Source organism: Salvelinus fontinalis, chromosome 14 (assembly GCF_029448725.1).
Source record: "Salvelinus fontinalis isolate EN_2023a chromosome 14, ASM2944872v1, whole genome shotgun sequence".
Lineage (NCBI taxonomy): Eukaryota > Metazoa > Chordata > Actinopteri > Salmoniformes > Salmonidae > Salvelinus > Salvelinus fontinalis.
In genome coordinates, this window is record NC_074678.1 from 8,660,197 (window position 1) to 8,681,102 (window position 20,906).

Consider the following 20,906-nt stretch of genomic DNA (forward strand, 5'->3'; position numbering starts at 1 on the left):
TGACTAGGCTACTAGTTAGGCTACTGACTAGGCTACTGATTAGGCTACTGATTAGGCTACTAGTTAGGCTACTGACTAGGCTACTGACTAGGCTACTGACTAGGCTACTGACTAGGCTACTGACTAGGCTACTGACTAGGCTACTAGTTAGGCTACTGACTAGGCTACTGACTAGGCTACTGATTAGGCTACTGATTAGGCTACTGACTGGGCTACTGACTAGGCTACTGACTAGGCTACTGACTAGGCTACTGACTAGGCTACTGATTAGGCTACTAGTTAGGCTACTAGTTAGGCTACTAGTTAGGCTACTGACTAGGCTACTGACTAGGCTACTGACTAGGCTACTGACTAGGCTACTAGTTAGGCTACTAGTTAGGCTACTAGTTAGGCTACTGACTAGGCTACTGACTAGGCTACTGACTAGGCTACTGACTAGGCTACTGACTAGGCTACTGGTTAGGCTACTGACTAGGCTACTGACTAGGCTACTGATTAGGCTACTGACTAGGCTACTGACTAGGCTACTGACTAGGCTACTGATTAGGCTACTGACTAGGCTACTGATTAGGCTACTGACTAGGCTACTGATTAGGCTACTGACTAGGCTACTGGTTAGGCTACTGACTAGGCTACTGACTAGGCTACTGACTAGGCTACTGACTAGGCGACTGACTAGGCTACTGGTTAGGCTACTGACTGGGCTACTGACTAGGCTACTGACTAGGCTACTGGTTAGGCTACTGACTAGGCTACTGGTTAGGGTACTGACTAGGCTACTGGTTAGGGTACTGACTAGGCTACTGATTAGGCTACTGACTAGGCTACTGATTAGGCTACTGACTAGGCTACTGACTTGGCTACTGACTAGGCTACTGACTAGGCTACTGACTAGGCTACTGACTAGGCTACTGACTAGGGTACTGACTAGGCTACTGGTTATGGTACTGACTAGGCTACTGGTTAGGGTACTGACTAGGCTACTGGTTAGGGTACTGACTAGGCTACTGACTAGGCTACTGACTAGGCTACTGACTAGGCTACTGATTAGGCTACTGACTAGGCTACTGACTAGGCTACTGGTTAGGCTACTGACTAGGCTACTGACTAGGCTACTGACTAGGCTACTGACTAGGCTACTGACTAGGCTACTGATTAGGGTACTGACTAGGCTACTGACTAGGCTACTGATTAGGCTACTGACTAGGTTACTGATTAGGGTACTGACTAGGCTACTGACTGGGCTACTAGTTAGGCTACTGGTTAGGCTACTGACTAGGCTACTGACTGGGCTACTGGTTAGGCTACTGGTTAGGCTACTGACTAGGCTACTGATTAGGGTACTGACTAGGCTACTGACTAGGCTACTGATTAGGGTACTGACTAGGCTACTGATTAGGGTACTGACTAGGCTACTGGTTAGGCTACTGGTTAGGCTACTGACTAGGCTACTGATTAGGGCACTGACTAGGCTACTGACTAGGCTACTGACTAGGCTACTGATTAGGGTACTGACTAGGCTACTGACTAGGCTACTGATTAGGGTACTGACTAGGCTACTGACTAGTCTACTGACTAGGCTACTGACTAGGCTACTGACTAGGCTATTGGTTAGGCTATTGGTTAGGCTACTGACTGGGCTACTGACTAGGCTACTGACTAGGCTACTGACTAGGCTACTGACTAGGCTACTGGTTAGGCTACTGACTAGGCTACTGACTAGGCTACTGGTTAGGCTACTGGTTAGGCTACTGACTAGGCTACTGATTAGGGTACTGACTAGGCTACTGACTAGGCTACTGACTAGGCTACTGATTAGGGTACTGACTAGGCTACTGACTAGGCTACTGACTAGGCTACTGACTAGGCTACTGATTAGGGTACTGACTAGGCTACTGACTAGGCTACTGATTAGGGTACTGACTAGGCTACTGACTAGGCTACTGATTAGGGTACTGACTAGGCTACTGACTAGGCAACTGATTAGGCTACTGACTAGGCTACTGACTAGGCTACTGACTAGGCTACTGACTAGGCTACTGATTAGGGTACTGACTAGGCTACTGACTAGGCTACTGACTAGGCTACTGACTAGGCTACTGGTTAGGCTACTGGTTAGGCTACTGACTAGGCTACTGACTAGGCTACTGACTAGGCTACTGATTAGGGTACTGATTAGGCTACTGACTAGGCTACTGATTAGGGTACTGACTAGGCTACTGACTAGGCTACTGGTTAGGCTACTGACTAGGCTACTGATTAGGCTACTGACTAGGCTACTGATTAGGGTACTGACTAGGCTACTGACTAGGCTACTGGTTAGGCTACTGGTTAGGCTACTGACTAGGCTACTGACTAGGCTACTGACTAGGCTACTGACTAGGCTACTGACTAGGCTACTGATTAGGGTACTGACTAGGCTACTGGTTAGGCTACTGACTAGGGTACTGACTAGGCTACTGACTAGGCTACTGACTAGGATACTAGTTAGGCTACTGGTTAGGCTACTGACTAGGCTACTGACTAGGCCACTGGTTAGGCTACTGATTAGGGTACTGACTAGGCTACTGACTAGGCTACTGACTAGGCTACTGACTAGGCTACTGGTTAGGCTACTGGTTAGGCTACTGACTAGGCTACTGACTAGGCTACTGACTAGGCTACTGATTAGGGTACTGATTAGGCTACTGACTAGGCTACTGATTAGGGTACTGACTAGGCTACTGACTAGGCTACTGGTTAGGCTACTGACTAGGCTACTGATTAGGCTACTGACTAGGCTACTGATTAGGGTACTGACTAGGCTACTGACTAGGCTACTGGTTAGGCTACTGGTTAGGCTACTGACTAGGCTACTGACTAGGCTACTGATTAGGCTACTGACTAGGCTACTGACTAGGCTACTGATTAGGGTACTGACTAGGCTACTGGTTAGGCTACTGACTAGGGTACTGACTAGGCTACTGACTAGGCTACTGACTAGGCTACTAGTTAGGCTACTGGTTAGGCTACTGACTAGGCTACTGACTAGGCCACTGGTTAGGCTACTGGTTAGGCTACTGACTAGGCTACTGATTAGGGTACTGACTAGGCTACTGACTAGGCTACTGATTAGGTTACTGACTAGGCTACTGACTAGGCTACTGATTAGGGTACTGACTAGGCTACTGACTAGGCTACTGACTAGGCTACTGATTAGGGTACTGACTAGGCTACTGACTAGGCTACTGATTAGGGTACTGACTAGGCTACTGACTAGGCTACTGATTAGGGTACTGACTAGGCTACTGACTAGGCTACTGATTAGGCTACTGACTAGGCTACTGACTAGGCTACTGACTAGGCTACTGACTAGGGTACTGACTAGGCTACTGACTAGGCTACTGACTAGGCTACTGACTAGGCTACTGACTAGGCTACTGATTAGGCTACTGACTAGGCTACTGACTAGGCTACTGGTTAGGCTACTGACTAGGCTACTGACTAGGCTACTGACTAGGCTACTGACTAGGCTACTAGTTAGGCTACTGGTTAGGCTACTGACTAGGCTACTGACTGGGCTACTGGTTAGGCTACTGGTTAGGCTACTGACTAGGCTACTGATTAGGGTACTGACTAGGCTACTGACTAGGCTACTGATTAGGGTACTGACTAGGCTACTGATTAGGGTACTGACTAGGCTACTGGTTAGGCTACTGGTTAGGCTACTGACTAGGCTACTGATTAGGGCACTGACTAGGCTACTGACTAGGCTACTGACTAGGCTACTGATTAGGGTACTGACTAGGCTACTGACTAGGCTACTGATTAGGGTACTGACTAGGCTACTGACTAGTCTACTGACTAGGCTACTGACTAGGCTACTGACTAGGCTATTGGTTAGGCTATTGGTTAGGCTACTGACTGGGCTACTGACTAGGCTACTGACTAGGCTACTGACTAGGCTACTGACTAGGCTACTGGTTAGGCTACTGACTAGGCTACTGACTAGGCTACTGGTTAGGCTACTGGTTAGGCTACTGACTAGGCTACTGATTAGGGTACTGACTAGGCTACTGACTAGGCTACTGACTAGGCTACTGATTAGGGTACTGACTAGGCTACTGACTAGGCTACTGACTAGGCTACTGACTAGGCTACTGATTAGGGTACTGACTAGGCTACTGACTAGGCTACTGATTAGGGTACTGACTAGGCTACTGACTAGGCTACTGATTAGGGTACTGACTAGGCTACTGACTAGGCAACTGATTAGGCTACTGACTAGGCTACTGACTAGGCTACTGACTAGGCTACTGACTAGGCTACTGATTAGGGTACTGACTAGGCTACTGACTAGGCTACTGACTAGGCTACTGACTAGGCTACTGGTTAGGCTACTGGTTAGGCTACTGACTAGGCTACTGACTAGGCTACTGACTAGGCTACTGATTAGGGTACTGATTAGGCTACTGACTAGGCTACTGATTAGGGTACTGACTAGGCTACTGACTAGGCTACTGGTTAGGCTACTGACTAGGCTACTGATTAGGCTACTGACTAGGCTACTGATTAGGGTACTGACTAGGCTACTGACTAGGCTACTGGTTAGGCTACTGGTTAGGCTACTGACTAGGCTACTGACTAGGCTACTGACTAGGCTACTGACTAGGCTACTGATTAGGGTACTGACTAGGCTACTGGTTAGGCTACTGACTAGGGTACTGACTAGGCTACTGACTAGGCTACTGACTAGGATACTAGTTAGGCTACTGGTTAGGCTACTGACTAGGCTACTGACTAGGCCACTGGTTAGGCTACTGATTAGGGTACTGACTAGGCTACTGACTAGGCTACTGACTAGGCTACTGACTAGGCTACTGGTTAGGCTACTGGTTAGGCTACTGACTAGGCTACTGACTAGGCTACTGACTAGGCTACTGATTAGGGTACTGATTAGGCTACTGACTAGGCTACTGATTAGGGTACTGACTAGGCTACTGACTAGGCTACTGGTTAGGCTACTGACTAGGCTACTGATTAGGCTACTGACTAGGCTACTGATTAGGGTACTGACTAGGCTACTGACTAGGCTACTGGTTAGGCTACTGGTTAGGCTACTGACTAGGCTACTGACTAGGCTACTGATTAGGCTACTGACTAGGCTACTGACTAGGCTACTGATTAGGGTACTGACTAGGCTACTGGTTAGGCTACTGACTAGGGTACTGACTAGGCTACTGACTAGGCTACTGACTAGGCTACTAGTTAGGCTACTGGTTAGGCTACTGACTAGGCTACTGACTAGGCCACTGGTTAGGCTACTGGTTAGGCTACTGACTAGGCTACTGATTAGGGTACTGACTAGGCTACTGACTAGGCTACTGATTAGGTTACTGACTAGGCTACTGACTAGGCTACTGATTAGGGTACTGACTAGGCTACTGACTAGGCTACTGACTAGGCTACTGATTAGGGTACTGACTAGGCTACTGACTAGGCTACTGATTAGGGTACTGACTAGGCTACTGACTAGGCTACTGATTAGGGTACTGACTAGGCTACTGACTAGGCTACTGATTAGGCTACTGACTAGGCTACTGACTAGGCTACTGACTAGGCTACTGACTAGGGTACTGACTAGGCTACTGACTAGGCTACTGACTAGGCTACTGACTAGGCTACTGACTAGGCTACTGATTAGGCTACTGACTAGGCTACTGACTAGGCTACTGGTTAGGCTACTGACTAGGCTACTGACTAGGCTACTGACTAGGCTACTGACTAGGCTACTGACTAGGCTACTGATTAGGGTACTGACTAGGCTACTGACTAGGCTACTGATTAGGCTACTGACTAGGTTACTGATTAGGGTACTGACTAGGCTACTGATTAGGCTACTGACTAGGCTACTGGTTAGGCTACTGGTTAGGGTACTGACTAGGCTACTGGTTAGGGTACTGACTAGGCTACTGACTAGGCTACTGATTAGGGTACTGACTAGGCTACTGATTAGACTACTGACTAGGCTACTGATTAGGGTACTGACTAGGCTACTGATTAGGCTACTGACTAGGCTACTGACTAGGCTACTGGTTAGGGTACTGACTAGGCTACTGACTAGGCTACTGATTAGGGTACTGACTAGGCTACTGATTAGGGTACAAACTAGGCTACTGACTAGGCTACTGATTAGGCTACTGACTAGGCTACTGATTAGGGTACTGACTAGGCTACTGACTAGGCTACTGATTAGGGTACTGACTAGGCTACTGACTAGGCTACTGACTAGGCTACTGATTAGGCTACTGACTAGGCTACTGATTAGGCTATTGACTAGGCTACTGACTAGGCTACTGACTTGGCTACTGACTAGGCTACTGACTAGGCTACTGATTAGGCTACTGACTAGGCTACTGATTAGGGTACTGACTAGGCTACTGACTAGGCTACTGGTTAGGCTACTGACTAGGCTACTGATTAGGCTACTGACTAGGCTACTGATTAGGGTACTGACTAGGCTACTGGCTAGGCTACTGGTTAGGCTACTGACTAGGCTATTGACTAGGCTACTGACTAGGCTATTGACTAGGCTACTGACTAGGCTACTGGTTAGGCTACTGACTAGGCTACTGATTAGGGTACTGACTAGGCTACTGGTTAGGCTACTGACTAGGCTACTGACTAGGCTACTGACTAGGCTACTGACTAGGCTACTAGTTAGGCTACTGGTTAGGCTACTGACTAGGCTACTGACTGGGCTACTGGTTAGGCTACTGGTTAGGCTACTGACTAGGCTACTGATTAGGGTACTGACTAGGCTACTGACTAGGCTACTGATTAGGGTACTGACCAGGCTACTGATTAGGGTACTGACTAGGCTACTGGTTAGGCTACTGGTTAGGCTACTGACTAGGCTACTGATTAGGGTACTGACTAGGCTACTGACTAGGCTACTGACTAGGCTACTGATTAGGGTACTGACTAGGCTACTGACTAGGCTACTGATTAGGGTACTGACTAGGCTACTGACTAGGCTACTGACTAGGCTACTGACTAGGCTACTGACTAGGCTACTGACTAGGCTACTGACTAGGCTATTGGTTAGGCTATTAGTTAGGCTACTGACTGGGCTACTGACTAGGCTACTGACTAGGCTACTGACTAGGCTACTGACTAGGCTACTGGTTAGGCTACTGACTAGGCTACTGACTAGGCTACTGACTAGGCTACTGGTTAGGCTACTGGTTAGGCTACTGACTAGGCTACTGATTAGGGTACTGACTAGGCTACTGACTAGGCTACTGACTAGGCTACTGATTAGGGTACTGACTAGGCTACTGACTAGGCTACTGACTAGGCTACTGACTAGGCTACTGATTAGGGTACTGACTAGGCTACTGACTAGGCTACTGATTAGGGTACTGACTAGGCTACTGACTAGGCTACTGATTAGGGTACTGACTAGGCTACTGACTAGGCTACTGATTAGGCTACTGACTAGGCTACTGACTAGGCTACTGACTAGGCTACTGATTAGGGTACTGACTAGGCTACTGACTAGGCTACTGACTAGGCTACTGACTAGGCTACTGGTTAGGCTACTGGTTAGGCTACTGACTAGGCTACTGACTAGGCTACTGACTAGGCTACTGATTAGGGTACTGATTAGGCTACTGACTAGGCTACTGATTAGGGTACTGACTAGGCTACTGACTAGGCTACTGGTTAGGCTACTGACTAGGCTACTGATTAGGCTACTGACTAGGCTACTGATTAGGGTACTGACTAGGCTACTGACTAGGCTACTGGTTAGGCTACTGGTTAGGCTACTGACTAGGCTACTGACTAGGCTACTGACTAGGCTACTGACTAGGCTACTGACTAGGCTACTGACTAGGGTACTGACTAGGCTACTGGTTAGGCTACTGACTAGGGTACTGACTAGGCTACTGACTAGGCTACTGACTAGGCTACTAGTTAGGCTACTGGTTAGGCTACTGACTAGGCTACTGACTAGGCCACTGGTTAGGCTACTGGTTAGGCTACTGACTAGGCTACTGATTAGGCTACTGACTAGGCTACTGACTAGGCTACTGATTAGGGTACTGACTAGGCTACTGACTAGGCTACTGATTAGGGTACTGACTAGGCTACTGACTAGGCTACTGACTAGGCTACTGACTAGGCTACTGATTAGGGTACTGACTAGGCTACTGACTAGGCTACTGATTAGGGTACTGACTAGGCTACTGACTAGGCTACTGATTAGGGTACTGACTAGGCTACTGACTAGGCTACTGATTAGGCTACTGACTAGGCTACTGACTAGGCTACTGACTAGGCTACTGACTAGGCTACTGACTAGGCTACTGATTAGGGTACTGACTAGGCTACTGACTAGGCTACTGGTTAGGCTACTGGTTAGGCTACTGACTAGGCTACTGACTAGGCTACTGACTAGGCTACTGACTAGGCTACTGATTAGGGTACTGACTAGGCTACTGACTAGGCTACTGACTAGGGTACTGACTAGGCTACTGACTAGGCTACTGACTAGGCTACTGACTAGGCTACTAGTTAGGCTACTGGTTAGGCTACTGACTAGGCTACTGACTAGGCCACTGGTTAGGCTACTGGTTAGGCTACTGACTAGGCTACTGATTAGGGTACTGACTAGGCTACTGACTAGGCTACTGATTAGGGTACTGACTAGGCTACTGACTAGGCTACTGATTAGGGTTCTGACTAGGCTACTGACTAGGCTACTGATTAGGGTACTGACTAGGCTACTGACTAGGCTACTGGTTAGGGTACTGACTAGGCTACTGACTAGGCTACTGGTTAGGCTACTGGTTAGGCTACTGACTAGGCTACTGATTAGGGTACTGACTAGGCTACTGGTTAGGCTACTGGTTAGGCTACTGGTTAGGCTACTGACTAGGCTACTGACTAGGCTACTGGTTAGGCTACTGGTTAGGCTACTGACTAGGCTACTGACTAGGCTATTGGTTAGGCTATTGGTTAGGCTACTGACTGGGCTACTGACTAGGCTACTGATTAGGCTACTGACTAGGCTACTGGTTAGGCTACTGGTTAGGCTACTGGTTAGGCTACTGACTAGGCTACTGAATAGGCTACTGACTAGGCTACTGACTAGGCTACTGACTAGGCTACTGACCAGGCTACTGACCAGCTACTCAGCTACTAACTAGGCTACTGACTAGGCTACTGACTAGGCTACTGACTAGGCTACTGGTTAGGCTACTGACTAGGCTACTGATTAGGCTACTGACTAGGCTACTGACTAGGCTACTGACTAGGCTACTGACTAGGCTACTGGTTAGGCTACTGACTAGGCTACTGATTAGGCTACTGACTAGGCTACTGACTAGGCTACTGACTAGGCTACTGGTTAGGCTACTGACTGGGCTACTGACTAGGCTACTGACTAGGCTACTGACTAGGCTACTGATTAGGCTACTGACTAGGCTACTGACTAGGCTACTGACTAGGCTACTGACTAGGGTACTGACTAGGCTACTGACTAGGCTACTGACTAGGCTACTGACTAGGCTACTGATTAGGCTACTGACTAGGCTACTGACTAGGCTACTGGTTAGGCTACTGACTAGGCTACTGACTAGGCTACTGACTAGGCTACTGACTAGGCTACTGACTAGGCTACTGATTAGGGTACTGACTAGGCTACTGATTAGGCTACTGACTAGGTTACTGATTAGGCTACTGACTAGGCTACTGGTTAGGCTACTGGTTAGGGTACTGACTAGGCTACTGGTTAGGGTACTGACTAGGCTACTGACTAGGCTACTGATTAGGGTACTGACTAGGCTACTGACTAGGCTACTGATTAGACTACTGACTAGGCTACTGATTAGGGTACTGACTAGGCTACTGATTAGGCTACTGACTAGGCTACTGACTAGGCTACTGGTTAGGGTACTGACTAGGCTACTGACTAGGCTACTGATTAGGGTACTGACTAGGCTACTGATTAGGGTACAAACTAGGCTACTGACTAGGCTACTGATTAGGCTACTGACTAGGCTACTGATTAGGGTACTGACTAGGCTACTGACTAGGCTACTGATTAGGGTACTGACTAGGCTACTGACTAGGCTACTGACTAGGCTACTGATTAGGCTACTGACTAGGCTACTGATTAGGCTATTGACTAGGCTACTGACTAGGCTACTGACTTGGCTACTGACTAGGCTACTGACTAGGCTACTGATTAGGCTACTGACTAGGCTACTGATTAGGGTACTGACTAGGCTACTGACTAGGCTACTGGTTAGGCTACTGACTAGGCTACTGATTAGGCTACTGACTAGGCTACTGATTAGGGTACTGACTAGGCTACTGGCTAGGCTACTGGTTAGGCTACTGACTAGGCTATTGACTAGGCTACTGACTAGGCTATTGACTAGGCTACTGACTAGGCTACTGGTTAGGCTACTGACTAGGCTACTGATTAGGGTACTGACTAGGCTACTGGTTAGGCTACTGACTAGGCTACTGACTAGGCTACTGACTAGGCTACTGACTAGGCTACTAGTTAGGCTACTGGTTAGGCTACTGACTAGGCTACTGACTGGGCTACTGGTTAGGCTACTGGTTAGGCTACTGACTAGGCTACTGATTAGGGTACTGACTAGGCTACTGACTAGGCTACTGATTAGGGTACTGACCAGGCTACTGATTAGGGTACTGACTAGGCTACTGGTTAGGCTACTGGTTAGGCTACTGACTAGGCTACTGATTAGGGTACTGACTAGGCTACTGACTAGGCTACTGACTAGGCTACTGATTAGGGTACTGACTAGGCTACTGACTAGGCTACTGATTAGGGTACTGACTAGGCTACTGACTAGGCTACTGACTAGGCTACTGACTAGGCTACTGACTAGGCTACTGACTAGGCTACTGACTAGGCTATTGGTTAGGCTATTGGTTAGGCTACTGACTGGGCTACTGACTAGGCTACTGACTAGGCTACTGACTAGGCTACTGACTAGGCTACTGGTTAGGCTACTGACTAGGCTACTGACTAGGCTACTGACTAGGCTACTGGTTAGGCTACTGGTTAGGCTACTGACTAGGCTACTGATTAGGGTACTGACTAGGCTACTGACTAGGCTACTGACTAGGCTACTGATTAGGGTACTGACTAGGCTACTGACTAGGCTACTGACTAGGCTACTGACTAGGCTACTGATTAGGGTACTGACTAGGCTACTGACTAGGCTACTGATTAGGGTACTGACTAGGCTACTGACTAGGCTACTGATTAGGGTACTGACTAGGCTACTGACTAGGCTACTGATTAGGCTACTGACTAGGCTACTGACTAGGCTACTGACTAGGCTACTGACTAGGCTACTGACTAGGCTACTGACTAGGCTACTGATTAGGGTACTGACTAGGCTACTGACTAGGCTACTGACTAGGCTACTGACTAGGCTACTGGTTAGGCTACTGGTTAGGCTACTGACTAGGCTACTGACTAGGCTACTGACTAGGCTACTGATTAGGGTACTGATTAGGCTACTGACTAGGCTACTGATTAGGGTACTGACTAGGCTACTGACTAGGCTACTGGTTAGGCTACTGACTAGGCTACTGATTAGGCTACTGACTAGGCTACTGATTAGGGTACTGACTAGGCTACTGACTAGGCTACTGGTTAGGCTACTGACTAGGCTACTGACTAGGCTACTGACTAGGCTACTGACTAGGCTACTGACTAGGCTACTGACTAGGGTACTGACTAGGCTACTGGTTAGGCTACTGACTAGGGTACTGACTAGGCTACTGACTAGGCTACTGACTAGGCTACTAGTTAGGCTACTGGTTAGGCTACTGACTAGGCTACTGACTAGGCCACTGGTTAGGCTACTGGTTAGGCTACTGACTAGGCTACTGATTAGGCTACTGACTAGGCTACTGACTAGGCTACTGATTAGGGTACTGACTAGGCTACTGACTAGGCTACTGATTAGGGTACTGACTAGGCTACTGACTAGGCTACTGACTAGGCTACTGACTAGGCTACTGATTAGGGTACTGACTAGGCTACTGACTAGGCTACTGATTAGGGTACTGACTAGGCTACTGACTAGGCTACTGATTAGGGTACTGACTAGGCTACTGACTAGGCTACTGATTAGGCTACTGACTAGGCTACTGACTAGGCTACTGACTAGGCTACTGACTAGGCTACTGACTAGGCTACTGATTAGGGTACTGACTAGGCTACTGACTAGGCTACTGGTTAGGCTACTGGTTAGGCTACTGACTAGGCTACTGACTAGGCTACTGACTAGGCTACTGATTAGGGTACTGATTAGGCTACTGACTAGGCTACTGATTAGGGTACTGACTAGGCTACTGACTAGGCTACTGGTTAGGCTACTGACTAGGCTACTGATTAGGCTACTGACTAGGCTACTGATTAGGGTACTGACTAGGCTACTGACTAGGCTACTGGTTAGGCTACTGGTTAGGCTACTGACTAGGCTACTGACTAGGCTACTGACTAGGCTACTGACTAGGCTACTGATTAGGGTACTGACTAGGCTACTGACTAGGCTACTGACTAGGGTACTGACTAGGCTACTGACTAGGCTACTGACTAGGCTACTGACTAGGCTACTAGTTAGGCTACTGGTTAGGCTACTGACTAGGCTACTGACTAGGCCACTGGTTAGGCTACTGGTTAGGCTACTGACTAGGCTACTGATTAGGGTACTGACTAGGCTACTGACTAGGCTACTGATTAGGGTACTGACTAGGCTACTGACTAGGCTACTGATTAGGGTTCTGACTAGGCTACTGACTAGGCTACTGATTAGGGTACTGACTAGGCTACTGACTAGGCTACTGGTTAGGGTACTGACTAGGCTACTGACTAGGCTACTGGTTAGGCTACTGGTTAGGCTACTGACTAGGCTACTGATTAGGGTACTGACTAGGCTACTGGTTAGGCTACTGGTTAGGCTACTGACTAGGCTACTGACTAGGCTACTGGTTAGGCTACTGGTTAGGCTACTGACTAGGCTACTGACTAGGCTACTGACTAGGCTATTGGTTAGGCTATTGGTTAGGCTACTGACTGGGCTACTGACTAGGCTACTGATTAGGCTACTGACTAGGCTACTGGTTAGGCTACTGGTTAGGCTACTGGTTAGGCTACTGACTAGGCTACTGAATAGGCTACTGACTAGGCTACTGACTAGGCTACTGACTAGGCTACTGACCAGGCTACTGACCAGCTACTCAGCTACTAACTAGGCTACTGACTAGGCTACTGACTAGGCTACTGACTAGGCTACTGGTTAGGCTACTGACTAGGCTACTGATTAGGCTACTGACTAGGCTACTGACTAGGCTACTGACTAGGCTACTGACTAGGCTACTGGTTAGGCTACTGACTAGGCTACTGATTAGGCTACTGACTAGGCTACTGACTAGGCTACTGACTAGGCTACTGGTTAGGCTACTGACTGGGCTACTGACTAGGCTACTGACTAGGCTACTGACTAGGCTACTGACTAGGCTACTGATTAGGGTACTGACTAGGCTACTGACTAGGCTACTGACTAGGCTACTGACTAGGCTACTGGTTAGGCTACTGGTTAGGCTACTGACTAGGCTACTGACTAGGCTACTGACTAGGCTACTGATTAGGGTACTGATTAGGCTACTGACTAGGCTACTGACCAGGCTACTGACCAGCTACTCAGCTACTAACTAGGCTACTGACTAGGCTACTGACTAGGCTACTGACTAGGCTACTGGTTAGGCTACTGACTAGGTTACTGATTAGGCTACTGACTAGGCTACTGTGCACCTCCGCTGGCTGGCAAATAGATTCCATTACCAATTGCGTTACCGCTAAAACCAGATTTTGGTGAGTCTTAAATATTACCAGTAGCGCTGCTTGAAATTGGCACATTTTTGCACGGTTTAAAGGACACACTTAAAATATTTCCACCCCTCCCACCTCAACGCAAGCAAGCTAGTATAAACCAATAGCCTACTGACTAGGCTATTGGTTAGGCTATTGGTTAGGCTACTGACTGGGCTACTGACTAGGCTACTGATTAGGCTACTGACTAGGCTACTGGTTAGGCTACTGGTTAGGCTACTGACTAGGCTACTGACTAGGCTACTGACTAGGCTACTGACTAGGCTATTGGTTAGGCTACTGACTGGGCTACTGACTGGGCTACTGACTAGGCTACTGACTAGGCTACTGACTAGGCTACTGACTAGGCTACTGACCAGGCTACTGACCAGGCTACTGACCAGCTACTCAGCTACTAACTAGGCTACTGACTAGTCTACTGACTAGGCTACTGGTTAGGCTACTGACTAGGCTACTGTGCACCTCCGCTGGCAAAATAGATTCCATTACCAATTGCGTTACCGCTAAAACCAGATTTTGGTGAGTCTTAAATATTACCAGTAGCGCTGCTTGAAATTGGCACATTTGCGCACGGTTTAAAGGACACACTTAAAATATTTCCACCCCTCCCACCTCAACGCAAGCAAGCTAGTATAAAGACAGGTAAACTACCAACCCTGGCTCCAGCTTTTACAAGTAGAAATTGCGTTTGACCCTAGCCCCGCCTTAACACCATCTGAAAATACAGCCCAAGGTCTTGAAAAACAATTTGTAAAGGACAACAGGGCAAATTGGTGAGTGGTGACATAGTGCCACATTGACACCATCTTAAACCTGCCTGTGTGTGTGTGTGTGTTTTGTATGTGTGTGTATGTGTGTGTATTTTGTATGTGTTTGTGCGTGTGTGTGTGTGTATATATATGTGTGTGTGTGTGTGTGTGTGTGTGTGTGTGTGTGTGTGTGTGTGTGTGTGTGTGTGTGTGTGTGTGTGTGTGTGTGTGTGTGTGTGTGTGTGTAGGTGTGTGTGTAGGTGTGTGTCTGTGTTTTAGAGGCTATTCAATTTCACTGTTTACTCAGCCCTTTCACTGTGGTTCAGCCTGAACTTCAATCACAAAGGAGTTTTGATTGAGTTTATCACTGTCAACACACAGGGCTCAGGAGAACTAAACACTCGGAGGTCCCGGGACCAACGTTTTCAAAAGTTTTTAAACCTTCACGAGAAACTGTAGGATTAACCAACCAAATACACTACTACATCTACATCAACCATAACTTACTAGTAAAGCTTGGATTCAGTCAGAATCAGTGTTTCATTATTGCAATACAGACAATTTGCCTTGTTAAGGCAATTTTTCTGATGTTCGTGGAGTTCGCAAATCATGAATGCTGGAAATGACCTAAAAGTGGACATGACCTAAACATGGACATTACCTTTAAATGGAAATGACCTTTAAATGGAAAGTGAGGTTATAAACATGATGTTATAAATAGAGGTTATAAACAGAGGTTATAAACACGAGGTTATAAACACAAGGTTATAAACATAGGTTATAAACAGAGGTCATAAACATGAGGTCATAAACATGAGGTTATAAACATGAGGTTATAAACATGAGGTTATAAACAGAGGTTATAACATGAGGTTATAAACAGAGGTTATAAACATGATGTTATAAACAGAGGTTATAAACAGAGGTTATAAACATGATGTTATAAACAGAGGTTATAAACAGAGGTTATAAACAGAGGTCATAAACATGAGGTTATAAACAGAGGTTATAAACAGAGGTTATAAACATGATGTTATAAACATGATGTTATGAACATGAGGTTATAAACAGAGTTTGTAAACATAAGGTTATAAACAGAGGTTATAAACAGAGTTTATAAACATGATGTTATAAACATGATGTTATAAACATGATGTTATAAACATGATGTTATAAACAGAGGTTATAAACAGAGTTTGTAAACATAAGGTTATAAACAGAGGTTATAAACAGAGGTTATAAACATGATGTTATAAACATGATGTTATAAACAGAGTTTGTAAACATGATCTTATAAACAGAGGTTATAAACATGAGGTTATGAACAAAAACAGTTATAACAACTGCTACTGTACTTAAGTCATCCATTCCACTATATTTCAAAAGTCTGGATTATAGCACCAGTGAATAGTTCACCCTACATCCAATTAAACAAGTCAGACATTTCTAACATATTCCCCAGAGCTATTGTTTTTCATGGTGAAGATGAATACGCGGTGTTCTCTAGCTCTCGAACATGGAAACGTTTTAGAGGGCCCCGTGTTGAGATTCAGCGTGGCAGACGTGTTGTTGCCTACCCTCACCACCTGGGGGTGGCCTGTCTGGAAGTCCAGGATCCAGTTGCACAGGGAGGTGTTCAATCCCAGGGTCTTGAGCTTAGTGATGAGCTTGGAGGGCACTCTGGTGTTGAACGCTGAGCTGTAGTGTGCCGGAAGAATCAGAATTAGTTGTGTAACACGAATAATTAAGATGTCTTATCTGCATAATATGCTTATGTGATATACTTGTTATTAGAATGTATCCCTCCGGACTCTGGTTTTGGCAGTTGCACTTCCTCCCTCAGCTGGGGCTCAGTCACCTGGGGCCCAGAGAGGGGAGAGGTCAGTCTTGTCTTTCACATGTCCCTGGTGCTATGCAGAATATCAGAAAGGGAAGAGGACAGGAGGGAACATTGTCTTCATATGTGAATGTGTCTTTACCTATTCTTAAACCATGTGAAGGGATGTTCTGATTAATGGGGAACCAATTACTTGTCTCCACAATGTCTGTGCGCCAGTCACTCCCTCCTTTGGCATTGGGGGATGTGTGCGATAGTGTCTGGAACCATTGTATGTCACCTCTGATGTTGCACTTATCCTGGGATAGTGTATGAGCTAGAGGCTCACTCCCCTCAGTGAGCTTGTCCAGGAGTGGGGTCAAGAAGGGGTTTTACTTGAGATGGGGGTATCTGGAGTTGACAATTGATTTATGCCATTGGATGAGTTGGTGTTTTTGTACTATGAAGTACCAGGAACGAGATTAGAACCTCGTCTTAGGGACCAAACTGAACGATAATTTATAGCGAATGCTATCTGGCTACGTGATACTTCTTTCTCATTTAAAAAGTCTCACCTTGTTCCAAACATTCCAAACATTTGTAGTTTGTTATGTCGACTAAGGGGTGGATCTTTGCTATAAAATATCTCAGTAGCCTTTGTGTTGTGGCTCTCAACGAATCATCAGAGGGTGATTCGTCGACCAGCCACCGCTATCGCAAAGCTCTCGCTAATAAAGATTCAGTTTAAGTGACACTCTGACTTGTGTGATAAGTTTGTCTCTCCTCATTTGATAATAAAGAAATTAACCACCACACTAGCCAATGAACACGATTTTCACATAGGTGTTTCTCTTGTCCAGATGGGAAAGGTCAGTGTGGAACGCAACAGCCATTCCATCATCTGTGGATCTGTTGGGGCGGTATGCAAATTGGAATGGTTCCAGGGTGTCTGGGATGATGGGGTTGATGTGAGCCATGACCAGCCTTTCAAAGTATTTCATGACTACAGATGTGAGTGCTATGGGTCAGAAGTCATTCAGACAGGTTACCTTGGCGTTCTTGGGCAAAGGGACTATGGTGGTCTGTGTAGTGGCTTCCTTTCCTCTTTACCGTAGCCACTGCCCAAGCCTGAAGCGGGGTTGTTTCGTACGCATACAGTCCACACTCAACGTTTCCAAACGGCTAAACATTCAATGTGATCCAGGGATATGGTGCAACAAAAAATGTTTATTCTTCTTATCTAACAAAAAGGTATTCTCCAATCAACTTAAAGCAGAGATGACTTGAAATGCAAATACATAATATAATATGACCTGTCTGTCTTTCTGTATGTATGTCTGTATGTCTATATGTCTGTATGTCTGTATGGTCAAAAAACTATACCGCTCCCGCATCTAGCAAGGACTCCTCCCCCCGAAGGCCCAACTTCCTGCCTTTATACTAACACAATTAACACAGTACAATGAATGGGCAAGAGTGGGGGGGGGGGGGGGGCAAAAACTGAGTTACACTAATTACAAATGAATATATCTCAATCAGGTAAATAAATCATAAAAGGTACATACCTAATATTTCATCATATACATTCATATTTAATATATTTACACAAATGTACATGGAGCTCAGTATGTTCAGTCTTTTATACAAATATGCCCAAATCGGCTCTAACAGTCTGCTTGTAACATGTTCGTATTACAGACTTTGTCAGGGAGAGGTTGAAAATGTCAGTCAAAATACTTGCCAGCTGATCAGCACATGCTCTAAGTACACGTCCTGGTAATCGATCTTGCCCTGTGGCCTTGTGAATGTTAATCTGTTTTAAGGTCTTACTCACACAGTCATCCGTAACAGTTGGTTTTCTCATGCACGGTTCAGTGTTGCTTGCCTTGATACGAGAATAGAAGGCATTTATCTTGTCTGGTAGGCTCACGTCACCTGGCAGCTCTTTGTAGTGAGCCCTGCCACATCTGACGCGCATAGTAGGATTCAATCTTAGTCCTGTGTTGACGCTTTTCCTGTTTTACGCTTCCCGGAACGTATTCCAGTCTGTGCTAGCGAAACAGTCCTGTAGCATAGCATCCGCTTCATCTGACTATTTCCGTATTGAGCGCATCACTGGTTCTTCCCTGTTAGAGTTTTTGCTTGTAAGCAGGAATCAGGAGGATAGAGTTATGGTCAGATGTGCCAAAGGGAAGGCGATGGAGGGCATTAAATGCATCAATGGCCATGAGAAGTGCAGCCTCTGGATGTGTTTTCTTGTTTGCTTGTGGTCCTATACAGCTCATTGAGTGCGGTCTTAGTGCCAGCATCGGTTTGTGGTGGGAAAATCGACAGCAACGAAAAATAGTATGGCCTGTAGTTTATTATGAGGTATTCTAACTCGGGCGAGTAAAAACTTGAGACTTTCTTAACATTAGAGATCGTGCACCACTTGCTGTAAACAAAGTGACACACCCTTCCCCCGCCTTATCCGAGGCTTCCGTCCGGTACATATTATCCATGTCCTTGTTGAGCCAAGACTCCGAGAAACTGATATTACTGTTGTTCGCGTCCCGTTGATAGGATAGTCTCAAACGGAGATCATCAAGTCTCTTTTCCAGTGACTGCACATTTGCCGACAGAACAGGCGGTTTATTTGTTCGCAGATAAAATCTCGTTTGGAGGTGTCACGTTCCTGACTTGTTTTCTTTTGTCTTGTATTTATTTAGTATGGTCAGGGCGTGAGTTGGGGTGGGTTTGTCTATGTGTGATTTTCTATGTTGGGATGTTTGTGTTTGGCCGGGTATGATTCTCTATCAGAGGCAGCTGTCAATCGTTGTTCCTGATTGAGAATCATACTAAGGCAGCCTGGGTTTCACGTGTGTTTTGTGGGTGTTTGTTCCTGTGTCAGGTTTTTTGCCACACAGGACTGTTTCGGTTTTGTCACGTTTGTTGGTTGTTTTGTATTTTGAAGTGTTTTGTTGATTTTCAGTAAATATGAACACTAACCACTCTGCGTTTTGGTCCTCTCGTTCTGTCAGCGAGGGCAGCCGTTACAGAAACCCTGTCAGCGAGGACAGCCGTTACAGAAACCCTGTCAGCGAGGACAGCCGTTACAGAAACCCTGTCAGCGAGGACAGCCGTTACAGGAACCCTGTCAGCGAGGACAGCCGTTACAGGAACCCTGTCAGCGAGGACAGCCGTTACAGAAACCCTGTCAGCGAGGACAGCCGTTACAGGAACCCTGTCAGCGAGGACAGCCGTTACAGGAACCCTGTCAGCGAGGACAGCCGTTACAGGAACCCTGTCAGCGAGGACAGCCGTTACAGGAACCCTGTCAGCGAGGACAGCCGTTACAGGAGGCCACCTCGCCTGCCTCTTTTTTTCACCACTGCTTCCTCTATCGAGTCCTGGAGATCAGGGCCCCGTCTTGAGTAAACAGCTTTAGATGTTCTGCTTACTCCGGGGGTGGCAGATAGCCTAGCGGTTAAGAGGTAGGGTCAGTAACTGGGTGGTAGTGGTTAAGAGGTAGGGTCAGTAACTGGGTGGTAGTCTAGTGGTTAAGAGGTAGGGTCAGTAACTGGGTGGTAGTCTAGTGGTTAAGAGGTAGGGTCAGTAACTGGGTGGTAGTCTAGTGGTTAAGAAGTAGGGTCAGTAACTGGGTGGTAGTGGTTAAGAGGTAGGGTCAGTAACTGGGTGGTAGTCTAGTGGTTAAGAGGTAGGGCCAGTAACTGGGTGGTAGTCTAGTGGTTAAGAGGTAGGGCCAGTAACTGGGTGGTAGTCTAGTGGTTAAGAGGTAGGGTCAGTAACTGGGTGGTAGTCTAGTGGTTAAGAAGTAGGGTCAGTAACTGGGTGGTAGTCTAGCGGTTAAGAGGTAGGGTCAGTAACTGGGTGGTAGTCTAGTGATTAAGAGGTAGGGTCAGTAACTGGGTGGTAGTCTAGTGGTTAAGAGGTAGGGTCAGTAACTGGGTGTTAGTGGTTAAGAGGTAGGGTCAGTAACTGGGTGGTAGTCTAGTGATTAAGAGGTAGGGTCAGTAACTGGGTGGTAGTCTAGTGGTTAAGAGGTAGGGTCAGTAACTGGGTGGTAGTCTAGTGGTTAAGAGGTAGGGTCAGTAACTGGGTGGTAGTCTAGTGGTTAAAAGGTAGGGTCAGTAACTGGGTGGTAGTCTAGTGGTTAAGAGGTAGGGTCAGTAACTGGGTGGTAGTCTAGTGGTTAAGAGGTAGGGTCAGTAACTGGGTGGTAGTCTAGTGGTTAAGAGGTAGGGTCAGTAACTGGGTGGTAGTCTAGTGGTTAAGAGGTAGGGTCAGTAACTGGGTGGTAGTCTAGTGGTTAAGAGGTAGGGTCAGTAACTGGGTGGTAGTGGTTAAGAGGTAGGGTCAGTAACTGGGTGGTAGTCTAGTGGTTAAGAGGTAGGGTCAGTAACTGGGTGGT

The 20,906-nt window shown here is 46.8% G+C and overlaps 1 protein-coding gene across 1 annotated transcript in view; it reads right to left on the reverse strand.

Annotated features, from left to right (window-relative positions):
* Positions 1-20,693, reverse strand: part of LOC129869457 (tumor protein 63-like) — a 272,771-nt gene extending 252,078 nt beyond the window's left edge. Inside the window, exons 1-2 of the mRNA XM_055943896.1 lie at positions 16,464-20,693; positions 16,257-16,377 (exon numbers count right to left, since the gene is read on the reverse strand). The gene's annotated coding sequence lies outside the window, so the exon portion shown is untranslated. The remainder of the gene's footprint in view (positions 1-16,256; positions 16,378-16,463) is intronic.
* Between the last annotated feature and the right edge of the window lie 213 nt (positions 20,694-20,906).